Source organism: Dermacentor silvarum, chromosome 8 (genome assembly GCF_013339745.2).
Source record: "Dermacentor silvarum isolate Dsil-2018 chromosome 8, BIME_Dsil_1.4, whole genome shotgun sequence".
Lineage (NCBI taxonomy): Eukaryota > Metazoa > Arthropoda > Arachnida > Ixodida > Ixodidae > Dermacentor > Dermacentor silvarum.
Genome location: NC_051161.1, coordinates 132,791,935 through 132,804,664, shown reverse-complemented (window position 1 = coordinate 132,804,664; position 12,730 = coordinate 132,791,935). Strand labels below are relative to the sequence as shown.

Sequence of the window (12,730 nt, the reverse complement as noted above, 5' to 3'; positions counted from 1 at the left end):
TTTTTTATCATGAGTCATTGTCAATGTTTTGAGCAACCCGTTTTTAGGCCTCTTTACAGCCGTAGTACATCTGCATTCGAACACTTCATACATATTACCTAGACAATTGACAACCATATGTCATGGCCCTCTTTGGCCATAGCTGGCCCTCGCGCCATTAAACACTACACATCATCATGTTCAGGCAATAGGTCCGCAGCAATCATGGGACTAAAGGTTTCGTCAAGGCAAATAGCATCCTGTGGACATGGTGAAGACTCTCAGCAGCCGTCTACGGAAAACGCCGTGACCTGATCATCTCCTATAGCGCGCAGCGTTGCAACCTATATGCCTTGGGGTAGAACTTGCTTTGTTAGTCCAAAATTGACGACGGGGAGGCATGTCCGGTTATTGGCGATGGTTACGACGGAGTGGGGCACAGTGATATCGCGCCTCCAAAGGACATCAGGAACAGGAGTAGCGACGTAATCACCATCGGGCTCAGGGAAAGATGAAAGAAAATCGATGAAAGTCAAGGTTTTAGGCGGCAGATGGACGAAGGCGGTCGTGCTAAAGTTGTTCGGCTGTTCAGCACGAATATGCGGAAGTAGAGAAAGTTCGAGGCAAAGGGTACTGGTAGAACAGTCGATCAAAGCTGAATGCGCCCTAAGAAAGTCTAGTCCAAGGACTAGGTCTTGGGGACAATTGGTCAGCACTGTAAAAATAACATGAACGTGGCCGTCGGCGATACTTATCAGGGAAGTACACATTCCAGTGACGGCTGTTGTATCTAATAACCCCTTCAGTCACGAATTATGATAGACTTTCGATAAATGTATGAAATTTACAAATATTTATGACAAGGTACTGCATGCTCTATTGAAAGCAAATCTAGGTAGTGGAAGGACTCCTTGTGCATATTATGATGACTCATTATAATTATAGAGTTATCGAATATCTGCTTAGTGATCAGTCAGTCATACTACGTTTCTTCATAAAATAAATTTAGTAAACCGCTCGAATTACATACACAATTTAATTATTCGCTGCAAGCATTACTAGAAAGGAAAAAAAGTTATTTCACAGCTGCTACCAAACTGCTTCACGTCGAACAGCCCGTCAAACACGGTAGTGCCTTCACCAAAGCGGTCGTCTATAGTGACACATTCCACTCAGAAATAAAATGGAGGTGCGTTAGGTAAGCGGAATTTTCAAGTTACTATAAGCTTAATGTTCGCGATCTATTCCTTGACACCACTGCAGAGAAATTGCGGAAATAAGTCGCGTACACAAATGTGTACGCCGTGACTGAAGGGGATAAAAGGACAAAGCGCGGTGACGTCACTACTGACGCACCGCAACTTGTGTGTATATATTGCCAAACAAGATGCTGGGTTATCAGATTAAACTGTTCGCCACGAAACGTGTCACAGCTGCCTTCTTGTTCCCGAGCTAGAACAACTGGCGACGAGGATGCTGAAACGAATCTACGATGGGAAGGGGCGGATCCCGTGAAGAACTGAGGCAGGGCAGAGCACGGCATGGCCAAGATGTGGGAATTCGACGCATTCCTGGAGGACGGCGATGAAGACTTTGCTTCGTACGTGGAAAGATTCGAGCACTACTGCGAAGTAGCCAACGTACAAGAGGAGAAGCTGAAGAAGTCGGCCTTCATAACGGCCATTGGAAAGAACGCGTACAAGACGCTCAAGGATTTGCTTCTACCGGCGACACCTGCGGAGAAGAGTCTCGAAGACCTGGTCAAGGTACTGAGCGACCATTACGAGCCTGCAAGCCGAATCATCGCAGAGCGATTCAGATTCAACAGGCGGTACCAAGCGGAAGGTGAGACAGTAGCGACGTTTGCAGTTGCACTGAAGCACTTGGCCGCTAAATGCAAGTACGGCACATTCCTTGACGACGCACTACGCGATCGGTTCGTCGCTGGACTGCGAAACCCTGCCATTCAGACGGGTCTACTAAAAAAGAAGGAGCTGTCGTTTGAATTTGCTTGCGACTTTGCCAAAAGCGTTGAAATGGCGGAACAGGAGTCGAGAGGGTTTCGACCTGGCAGTGGAACGGAAGCCGATGTCCATGCGATAAGGAAGACAGGCAGGGAAGCGGAATTTGCCGGCAAGCCAGGCAAGCAATACGAGGCAACCAAGACAAAGTGTCACCGTTGCGGGCAAGAGCATGACGCTATTTCTTGTCGTTATCGGAAAGCAAGGTGCTACAGCTGCAAACGCACGGGTCACTTGGCTCGAGTATGCGGACAACGCCCGCCGGGTGCGGGAAAAATTCACGCCGTTGCCGACCAGCAAGAAGATAATGAGATGATGCTCTACGCCGTACATCACGCCGGCCTTGCGGAGCAGCCGTATCAGGTAGAACTTATGCTCGGAAGGAAGCGCGTGCAGATGCAAGTAGACACAGGAGCCGCTGTTTCTCTGATATCGGAAGACCTATGGAAGCAGCTAGTGAATCCTCCCCCGCTCACACCGTCTACGGTTAAGCTGAAGACTTACGGAGGAGCACCGCTGGAAGTGAAGGGGCAAGCCGAGGTTCCGGTCGAGTACAACGGACAGCGCAAGATTCTACCAGTAGTTGTGGTGCCAGGAAACAAGCCAGCGCTAGTTGGACGCGATTGGATTGAGAACCTAGACGTCGACTTGCATGGCATTCACACGGTGCAAGCGGAGCTTGCGGCTGACAACCTTGTGAAAAGGTATGCCAGTGTTTTCACTCCTGGGTTAGGACTGATAAAGGGCTTTCAAGCGAAACTTTCCTTAAAAGAAGGTAGCTTGCCAGTGTTCTGCAAGGCGCGTCCAGTACCATATGCCATAAGGGAGCGAGTTAAAGAAGTGCTAGATAGCCTACAAACTGATGGGGTACTGGTGGGTGTAACGCAAAGTGACTGGGCCACGCCGTTGGTCGTAGTCGAAAAACCAGGGAACAAAGTGCGTCTTTGTGGAGACTATAAAGTGACAGTAAATCCCTGCGTTAAAACTGATCACTACCCGCTGCCAACGGTTGAAGACATGTTCGCGGTCCTAGCAGGAGGCAAAGTGTTTACCGTTTTGGACTTGTCGTAAGCGTACCAGCAAATTGAGCTGCACCCTGACTCGCGGCCCTTGTTGACTATAAATACACACATTGGCTTATTCCAATATGTTCGAATGCCCTACGGCATTTCCAGTGCACCAGCAGTATTCCAAGCAATCATGGACGAGTTGCTGAAGGGATTGTGTGGAGTAGTTTGTTACCTTGACGATGTGCTTATCACAGGTGCCGACTACAACGAATGCCTGGCACGTGTAGAAGCAGTCCTGCAGCGCTTCGAGAAGCACGGCGTCAAAGTAAGGCACGAAAAGTGGAATTTTTTTGTGAAATCCGTAAGGTATCTGGGCCACGTCATTGTTCAGACAGGCGTGCACCCTTGCCTTGAAAAGGTGGAAGCAATTAGAAAGACTCCAACGCCGAAAAGTTGCACGGAACTAAAGGCCTATCTTGGCATGTTGACATTTTATTCCCGGTTCATGCCGAACATGTCATCGGAACTAAGGCCGCTGTACCAACTTCTTCAAAAAGGGGAACCTTGGGCATGGTCGGAGGAGACTGAAAGGGCATTTCAGAAAAGCAAGAAAATGCTCACTCATGATTCAGTACTAACCTTCTATGACCCTAAAAAACCACTAGGTCTGGTTTGCGACGCATCCCCTTATGGGGTTGGAGCAGTTTTATTTCATGTTTGCGGCCAAGAGAAGCCGATAGCATACGCGTCGCGCACGCTAAGCAGCGCCGAAAAAGGCTACGCGCATATCGAGAAGGAAGCGTTGGCCGTGGTGTTTGGAGTAAAGCGCTTTCATAAATACATTTATGGGCGTGAGTTCACAATTTATTCCGATCACCTTCCACTAGCTAGCCTGTTTGGCCAGACAAAGGCAATTCCACAGATGGCTGCTGCGCGCATGCGACGTTGGATGCTGTTACTGGCGGCTTATCAGTACAAGTGGACTTATAGAAAGGGTGCGCAAGTGGCTAACGCTGACGCGTTATCACGATAGCCGCTTCCGAATGAAGCATACAAGAGCGACTACGTTCTGTTTTTCTCCGCTGTTGAAGCAGTACCGCTTTCAGCAAGCAAGAGTCAAGCGGAAACTAAGAAAGACCACACGTTGTCTAAAGTGAAACTTCTCGTCTTGAATGGCTGGCCTGAAACGCATTCAGATGTTGACATTGCACCCTATTTTGTCCTGCGAAACGAGCTGTCTCTAGACTCTGGTTGCATAACCTGGGGCACTAGAGTAGTTATTCCCGAATCTTTGCAGCCAGAAGTGCTACAGCTTTTGCACGAGGGGCACCCTGGTACCACTCGCATGAAAATGCTATCAAGAAGTCACGTGTGGTGGCCGAAGTTAAATGAGCTGGTCGAAGAAACAGTTCGACGCTGGTCAACTTGCCAGCTCAGCCAAAACGCTGCACCCGCCATACCCCTTATGTCAAGGGGAAGGCCCGCCAGACGGTGGCAACGAGTGCACCTAGACTTTGCATACTACAAACAAGACTGGTTTTTGGTGCTTGTCGATGCCCATTCTAATTGGGTCGACGTTATACACATGAAATCGACCACGACGTCGAAGACTGTAGAAAAGCTTCGCATCGTTTTTGCAGCGTTTGGGCTTCCCGAACAGATTGTGACAGATAATGGTCCTCAATTTGTGTCTGACGAATTTGCAGTTTTCCTCAGACCCAATGCTGTGCAATACGTCAAGACACCTCCGTACCATCTGGCTTCGAATGGGGCAGCAGAGAGGCTCGTCCAGACGGTAAAGAAGAACTTGGTACGCCAACTGCGAGAGGAGAGGCGCTCGGGGCAAGCCCGAACCATTCAACACCGGCTGGACTAGTTCCTCTTTACATACCGCAACACGCCATGCTCCACGACTGGTAAGACTCCTGCACTGAGTTTCCTGTCTTGGGCACCGCGGACGCGTCTCAGCATTTCGCACCCTGAATTAGCCAAGCGGTCAGAGCCTACTCCATCTAGAGATCAAGACAAGGGACAAAAAAAGAATTGGAGGGAATTTGATGCAGGAGAACGAGTCCGGGTGATAGGTATCCGACCAGGCGACCCGCACTGGTTAGAAGGAACGATTGTTCGCCGTGTCAGCGTTGCAACTTACATAGTCAAGGTGGAAGGCCAGGAGCGATTCATGCATGCTGATGACATTGTTAATACAAGTGCTCCTCTTACTCTACCCAGAACAGTGCGCATCACTGGCGCACCTCTAGCGCAACCTGGTCCGGCTACTCCCGAAGAAACAGAGGAAACTCCTACCGAGGTCCAGGAACCAACGTCGGAAGCTACAGATTCTACCGCCGTTGAACAACCTCCAGAACCTCTGCCACGCCGAAGCACAAGGGTTCGGCGACAGCCTGAAACATATGGATATTAAAGAAAATAAGGGAGAAGGAATGTTGTATCTAATAAAAGGACAAAGCGCGGTGACGTCACTACTGACGCACCGCAACTTGTGTGTATATATTGCCAAGCAAGATGCTGGGTTATCAGATTAAACTGTTCGCCACGAAACATGTCACAGCTGCCTTCTTGTTCCCGAGCTACAACGGCAACAGTGCTGCCATCGGCGACGCGTACGGCTCGTGTATATAGTAGCAGGCGTGAGAACCTTTTTCAGTCCACTACGGTGGTTATTACTCAATATGGACACCTGGGTTCCAGTATCTATTAACGCCGTCAAAGGGACACCATCGACGTGGACATCAAGTAAGTTCTGGTTCGTTGGGAGCGTCAATGTAGGTTTTTGACGCGACGAAGATAATGCATCGCTACCCCCACGAGCTGCATGGTCTAGTTTTCCGCCCGGGAGGGCCTATACTTGGTCGGCGACGAATAGCGGCGTGGCTGGGGCGACGGGGACCGACGGCGCAGAGGTGATGGCGAACGAGCGGGACGACTGTCATCGATGGATACGTCAGAGGTAGAAGGCATACGGCGATGCGAGTAGCGGCGAGAGTCGGCATATGGGCGAGGAGACGGGGCGAAGTAGCTCGAATACGGCGATATCCAGGAGGTGCGGCAGTGGCGAGCGACGTGGCCAATGCGATGGCAACGGAAGCAAATGGGCTTGTCATCCGGAGTTCTCCACTCTGTAGGGTTGCGGTATCTGGGAGGAGAATACAGATCGCTGCGAGGCGCAGCTGTCGGCACCAGTCGGGTGTCAGGTCGGGAGACGGAGCAGGCAGCAGAAAAACCGAGGTTTGCAAATTCTTGCCGCGCAACTTCCTGAATGAAGGAGATCGCCGGGGCTGGTTGGTCAATGGTGGGGTCAAGTGGGCGTGGATGGAACGGGGCAGGACTTACAGCCTCGAGCTCGCGGCGAACAATACGTGTGACGGTCTCATTGAAGGGAGGCGAAGCGGTAAGAGCGACGCAGGACGAGCCGGGAGAACTGTGGAATGACGCGGCGGCTTTTCGCGAGCTCAAAGTGGCGGCATTCCTTGACAATGACGTCGATGGTGGACACATTGTTGAATATCAAGTTGAACGCATCGTCCGCGATCCCTTTGAGAACGTGGCCTACCTTGTCAACTTCAACCATGTTCTCGTCGACTTTCCGGCAATGAGCGAGCACGTCCTGTATGTACGAGACATACGATTCAGTGGAAGACTGCACACGGGTAGCAAGCTGTTTTCTTGCAGCCAGCTGCCAACCGGTCGGATTTCCAAAAAGGTCGCGGAGCTTCTCTTTGAAAGCGTCCCATCTCCTCCTCGTGAGTCCGAAACGAGACTCGAGGTGTTCCGCCCAAGTAGAAGAGCACATTCGCCAGCATTATGATAGGGTCCGTGTGGTTGTTGCGGCTAACAAGTTTATACATGCCGAGCCAGGCATCAACGTCGACATTATCTTGGGCGGAGAATATGCCAGGATCGCGGGGAGTGGCAACGGTGACGTACGTTGTGGTTGGAGTCGCAGTAGTAGGAGCAGTCGAGGTGTCACCGGGAGCCATGATGGAAAGCTGGACGGTGCGGCCGCTGCGGAGCTCCGTGGCGAAGACGGGAAACGGCACGTTCCACCAAAATGTTACGCGAACGAAGGATTAAGTACTGGAGACTATTTACAAAATATATTTACACAAGATAGCTGCAGCGCTGGCTAGTTCAACCGACAGCTCGAGAGCAAAGCGCATTTCGTCTTCTTCGTCTCGGCGCCCGCGCGCATCGTCCCGAAGAAATACGCATATGCATGTTTCAATATTTTTCAAGTGGATAGATAGGTGCTTTTCAAGTACGCCTGACAGGAAATGGTTGACCCCCTCATTTAACACAACAAGCTGGGCGAGTTGGTAACTGAACATGTTTCTTAGGGGTGGGCAGCGCTACCCTGACGAAGGACACAGGAAGAGACGATACGAGCGCTGATGGGGTTGTCAGTCAGCGCTCGTATCGTCTATTCCTCTGTCTATCGTCCGGGTAGCGCTGCCCACCCCTAAGAAACATGACCACCTCATAGCTCACGCTGCTGCACAATAAGAAAACTTGGCAAACTCAGTGAAGAGTAGGGTATATTAAAAATGCATAGAGATCTGGCAACCCTGGCCGCATCCGCCATCATACCCGAGGCGGAGTTGCGAAACGTCCATGAAGACAGTTGTGTGTAGTGGCTAGGTGGTCATTGTCATGTGACTATTCAGGACTCTTAAAATGCAACACTCACCTTCATCATCGAGCGATTAATTAGGAGCAAAATTCACTGCGCTTGTACGAATCAACAACAACACGGCCGGTGGTCTCGGCAGACATGGATATTTGTCCGGGTGGAATTATGAGCAGGCACACTGCTTTAAAACTAAATCCATCACCCAGCCTCTCTTTGTGGCAATGTGCTTTTGAAACCAGTGTTAAGTACCCTCACCAATGCTCATACGCTCTCAAGCGTTCATTGTGACATGCTTGCTTATGTTTTGTTTTAATCTACATCACTTATGTTTCTACTGGAATAGAGGAAGCGTTCAAATAAAAAAACAATTTTATGAGAACAGTTTTGCTGATGGCGTTGTTCGCTAATGTTGCTCGAAAAAGCTTAGCTGGCGTATCATAAAAAAATGAACGCCCCTTCCACTGCGTTAGGATGGTCCAACAGCGAAGCTATGTTAGGTACACCATGCGAGTGAAACTTCTCCTAGCAGTCTATATAGTAAATATTTTGTTTCATAATTCCTTCACCTCATTTTCGCTTTTGCGTGCTTCGTGTGGTGACCACGCTTTAAAAGAAGGTATGGCATGCCGTGTCAGGCCGGTTGCAGTGTGAGTGAGCGTCCGAGCCGTAGTTCCATTCGCGGCCGTTTGGCTGGCCCGAAGGGCGCTACTGTTAAAGTCCCTATATAAGAAAAGTACCGCCATCTACTGTCTCCTCCGCCTCCTCCTCTCCTAAAGCGCTTGCTTTTTCTTTACTTTTTGCTTGCGAAAGCCAAGTCGACGGTGGCGCACCTAGAAAGTCCACGTTGAAGCTTTCAGGCCGGGCGCGCGCCGTCGCCGCCGCCGGCGACTGCGGCTGCGCAGAGGACTTTCAACATGGCTCTGAGGCGGAAAAAAACAAAATATAAAGAAGTGAAAAGCGCGCGCTATCATCGTCCAATCGGAGATACAGGATAACACAGGAGAGAGCGAAGCGGCATTTGTCAAAGGATGGCGGTACTTTTCTTATATAGGGACTTTAGCTACTACTACTACTACGGCGTTCCTAGCGCATTGCAGGGGGACGTGTAGGCATCCACGGGCGACGGCGTTCCCAGCGCATTCCTCACGCTTTTTTTACAGCGAAGCTGTTAAGGGCTAGTTCCCCTAGGATCGTGTCCGCGCGTAGAAAAAAAACTATCATGATCAGCATCCCGGCTCCATGTGCGTGGCGGTTTCCCCCATTGGATATGCGGGTATGAACAAGGGACAAGAAGAAAGAAAGGAAGGAAGGATGGAAAGAAAGAAGGTAAGGAAGAAATCACGTATGGCTCATGCCCGCGTTGGATATGTGGGTATGAGCAACCGAGAGCAGGAGAGGGAGAGATCTCACAGGATACTGACGCTGTCGTGCAGTGCGCCGCGGCTAAATACGCAGTGGCTCATACGCTACCCTATGACTAAGAGGCAGACTTGGCGCAGCAAACGCACTACTTGGCCATCGCGCCGGGCGAAAACAAGACGCCGGTGTCCTTGCTCTTTCACGAACATGCCGACAACGCTCAATATATTCCATAATGATAACATATTCTTACGTAGGAAGACGCAGACGAAAAGCTGTATACAAGTATATTTACAAGGAAATGCGTCGCACTTGGCCAAGAGGCAACAGCCCGCACTGGCCTCTAATCTTCGTCGTCGTCTTCACACTGCTCGCTTCATCATGACAAATGCTGTTCTGTGGGAATATAAATGGACTATAGCAATATTCACTACAGCAGACCCACTATAGTCAGTTTCGCTGGCTTCCATCTTCACAGTAGTGGAAGGGCTCTGAATTTTCTGTGACGTTCTCAGAGGAAAGTCCTTGACCAAAGCTCAGTACATACAACCAACGCTAACGCGAACTCCTCTCACACCCCACTTCTCTGTTGGCCTAATTTTTCCTACACCACCGTTGGTTGGCGCGCCTCACGCTTTTCCGCTGCAACACCAGTATCGGGCGACGCGACTTATGCCAACCCCACTCCCCCTTCTCCTTTTCATCCGCCCCCTCTCAAAGAGTTTTCACTGGGGGTAACGGGTCACTTTAGCCTGTTTCCTTCTATTGAGGTCATTTCTCTCTCCTCTCCTTTTAGGTCACGCGGCCCCTCTTAAAGCGAAGCCCGACAACGTCGGCACGGGGTCTGCATAATGAGCTTCGTCGTAAAAATGAAAGTGTTCAGAAAACGAATAAAAAATCGAAAACACGAAACTTTTGAAACTATGCCACAAACCACGTGACATTCTTGCAGTTTCCGCGTGAGCTGGACATTGTTCATGGCCAAGCACCTTTTAAAGCGCAGCTCTTAGGTGCACGCTCCTGCCTTAAGCGTAGGCGTCCCTCGCCGTAACCGAGCGACCGAGCACAGCGAAGGATGAAAGAGCGAATGCGGAGCACAGCGGGGGATGAAAGACGGTGCTAGCGAAGAGAGCGCAAAGAGGAAAGCGGAAGAGGAGGGTGCAGTGCAACCATGAGGTGATAAGCGTAAGGAGGAGGAGGGTATGGCGAAAGCATGGGAAGAAAGGCGGAGGGACGCACAAGACGTGTTATGCGGCGAAGACCGCTACAAGATGGCGCCAGAGTAGTGCGCCGTCGTCTGCTCACCGATGGCCCCATAGACAAGGCATGCGGCGAGCGCGTCCACCGATACCACATAAAGTAATACACCGTTAACTAGAAGTAATGACAAGTGGAAAAAATTTCGATATAAGCGGAGTTTCGAGATACCCGAATCCACGAAAATATAAAGGGCTGGGTATTTACCGGACATTTGGCACAGGTGAAACGCGGTTTCAATAATTCGGGTCGGCGCCAGTTGATTCTCGAGCCATTTATTTTCCACAAAAGAAACTTGTAATGCTGGTCTGCTTGGTAGCTGAGTCGCCACCGCCCTGCTCAGTAACGTGACCACCGCCACGCACAACAGCTGCCTCCAAGCACCGGGCATCGAGGCACTGCCGTGCGTGGCTGGTGTGTTTACAAGTGGCGGCGCGCTCGCCTCTGGCCGACGATACACTTTCTGGCACTGTTTGTGCACGTCAGTGGTCGTAGCGACAGTCCGCCCACGTAATAGGTGGGATCAGCCGGCCGATAACTGTAGATGAGGGTGAAGTAAAATCAAGCAAAAGGCTTTGGGACAAAATTGCAGGTCTGGGTCGCTATTTGGTAGCCATGCGTTATGATTTATTCTATGCTAGTTTTATCATTCAGCGCTCACGGCCGGCTAATCCCGTTGATAACGTGAGCGGACCGTCACTCTGACCGCTGACCAAGTGCGAAAAGCATGAAAAGGCATTAGCATAGGAAAAGGCATTGTTACAAAATACCGGCCCTGGGGTGCTATGCAGGATGCGCCGAGTTTATCGAAACTCGGGATCTTCACGAGCTCTGGCGACGCCCCAAGATGAAAGAACTAATGGTAACAAGACAAAGTTTGTCCGTCGGCACGCCTCCAGTTTCATTGGTTTGTCTAGATTCACTCTGGGTGGCTATCATCTCTTGGGCGTTGCCATATGGGCGGTCGACAAACTGGGGCTCACGTGATCATACGGTCGGTGCATGGTCGTCCCTTCTTTCACTTGTCTGTCGTTCCATCGAGTGCATTATAGGCACAAGCATGTTATCAAATAAATGTGTTTAGTACGATAATATTAGTCACATTAATGTGGGTTATAAGCATTTTAAAATTTACAAGATGTGCACTGAACGTGTATTAGACTAATTTGCCGTTTAATACGTTTCGCGCTATACCACGAGGGGACGCTCGCCCCTTTTTCTTCCTCTGGATTGGATTGGCGCGGCTCGCTACGTGCTTGCGCTATCATTTCTGAGCACAGATCGGTGTGCGCTGGTTTCCGCACTAGGCTTTCAAGAGATCGCTCGTTGTACCTTCTCTTTCCTCTGGATTGAATTGGTGCGGCTCGCTACCTGCTTGCGCTCCCATTTCTGAGCACAGATTGGTGTGCGCCTGGTATTCACATTGGGCTTTTAACCGATCTCTCGTTGCTCGCGCTAAAGTAAGGCTGCGAAACGAATGAGCGTCGGCTAGCGCAGTAGTTGTTTGCCACGCGCTTACTGTGTAAGCACTCACGAATGCCGGGAAGCACTCATACAAGGGTCAGAAAACTACGCTTTATTTTCTTTTACTTTGTTGTGCACCTTCAGACGGGCTAGCACCGAGCGATGGTTTCTAACAACCGCAGGAAAGAGTCTTTGTACTGGGTTGCCCGAGCGATCCGTGGCTTCTAACAAACGCAATAAATGTCTTCGCAGCGTACGTGGCGGTTAATTAATTACCACGACATCTATACCAGGAATGACTCCAGCAGCGGTGCAGTTACCGTGTCACCACCACTGACGAGGTGGCGATTCACTTTTTGACAATATATTTCTATATTTTTTTGCATTTCAACGCTCGTGATGGGGCCCAAAATCTTCACACTGTGGTTGACTGTCTCCCAGTGCAGATTGAGGCTCGCCTCGTTAGCATCCACTAAATTTCGAAAATAGTTCTATGAGAGCCATGCGTTACTGCGAATAAAGGCCCCTGCTTGAAAATTGGCTGCAATAACGGCTTCGTCTCGTCGGTCGACCTTGAAAAGTCGCAGCACTCATGTGGTAGCGCAGACCATGCCGAAGACCCATGGTGCACGATCGTTTAACATCGCCGTAATTTTGGCGGCTCGGTGGAACGTTGTCGCCCTTCATCAGGCGGCCTTGGTTGTACTTTCGCTTGCCGCGAAGAATGTACTCATGAAATTGCACTATCTTCCCGGGGCCCCGAGTGGAGGTCGCGCCAGCAGCTTGTCCGATCATGACCTCATGGTCGTAGTTCTTCCAGTCGGCGATGGCATGCTTCGATAAAGGAAACAAGTAGCTGGCCATCTCCTTCAACAGCCACACATCTACGCTATTGCTCACGCAGTACGTGAGCCAAATCACTTGCCGCCTAAAGAGGTGGACGTTCGGACGGTCGAGGCGGTCCGTGTTGGCGAAGTAACTTCCTTCGC

The 12,730-nt window shown here is 50.4% G+C and overlaps 1 protein-coding gene and 1 long non-coding RNA gene across 2 annotated transcripts in view; both read right to left on the bottom strand.

The window, feature by feature from the left end:
* The window catches only part of LOC125947377 (sodium-coupled monocarboxylate transporter 1-like), a 452,303-nt gene that overhangs the window by 395,506 nt on the left and 44,067 nt on the right, over positions 1-12,730 (bottom strand). The window lies entirely within an intron of this gene.
* LOC125947378 (uncharacterized) overlaps positions 1-12,730 on the bottom strand; it is a 39,318-nt gene that overhangs the window by 9,975 nt on the left and 16,613 nt on the right. The window lies entirely within an intron of this gene.